The sequence below is a fragment of the Chrysochloris asiatica genome, unplaced genomic scaffold, assembly GCF_000296735.1.
Source record: "Chrysochloris asiatica unplaced genomic scaffold, ChrAsi1.0 scaffold00163, whole genome shotgun sequence".
Lineage (NCBI taxonomy): Eukaryota > Metazoa > Chordata > Mammalia > Afrosoricida > Chrysochloridae > Chrysochloris > Chrysochloris asiatica.
In genome coordinates, this window is record NW_006408681.1 from 1,239,764 (window position 1) to 1,240,769 (window position 1,006).

The following is a 1,006-nucleotide window of genomic DNA, read 5'->3' on the forward strand; positions in this document are numbered from 1 at the left end:
GCCACCAGAGAATCAGAAATGGGAATTTTGCTACCATCCAGGAAGAAGAGCATGTCCTTTGGACACTGAGATCATTGCTCCTTGAACCACCTCAATCCAGGAGACAGAGCTGTGACATAAGAGGAGCCAAAGAGGAGTGGCAGAGAAGCAGCAGCAGCATCAAGAGCCAGCACACCAGACAGAGCAGTGGACTTCCTGGAGCACAGAGCAAGTAAGGTTGTGTGCCTTTGGGCAGGAGGCTCGTTTGTGGGATAGGGTACCTCCAGGTACTCAATTATGGAGTTAGGTTTGTTGGTCTACAGACCTAGAGTCAAGCACCTTCAGGCTGAGATTTATAGCAGAGTGGAGTGCCCTTTGGGCATTATCAGCAGCCCTAAAAATGTTTTGAACAGAATACTATGAAGAATTGCACTCCAACAAATAAGAATAAATGGGTAACATTTTTAAAAAAACATGAACAACCTAGACTAATACTGAATGAATTAGAAAATTTGAACAGACCTATAACAAATGAAAAAACTGATCAGGTCATTAAAAAGTCTGGGCCCGGATAGCTTCCTGTTGAATTCTACCAAACATTCAGAGAAAAGTTGACGCTGATTCTACTCAAGTTGTTCCAGAACATAGAAAATGATGGAAAATCCCCAAATATGTTTTATGAAACGAGCATAGCCCTCATACCAAAACCAGTCAAAGATATCACTAAAAAAGAAAATTATAGACTAATATCCCTCATGAACATAGGTGTAAAAATTCTCAAACAAAATCCTGGCCAACAATATATATATTGGTGTTGTGTGCCATCGAGTCGGTTCTGACCCATATGACCCTGTATAGGGTTTCCAAGGAGCAGCTGGTGAGCTTGAACCACTGACTTTGCAGTACAAATGACTTTGCAGTCTGACGCATTAGCCCACAGCGCCACACCAGGACTCATATATCTATATCTATATATCTATGTATCTATCTCTATCGCTCATATATATGTATATGAGAGAGAGAGAGA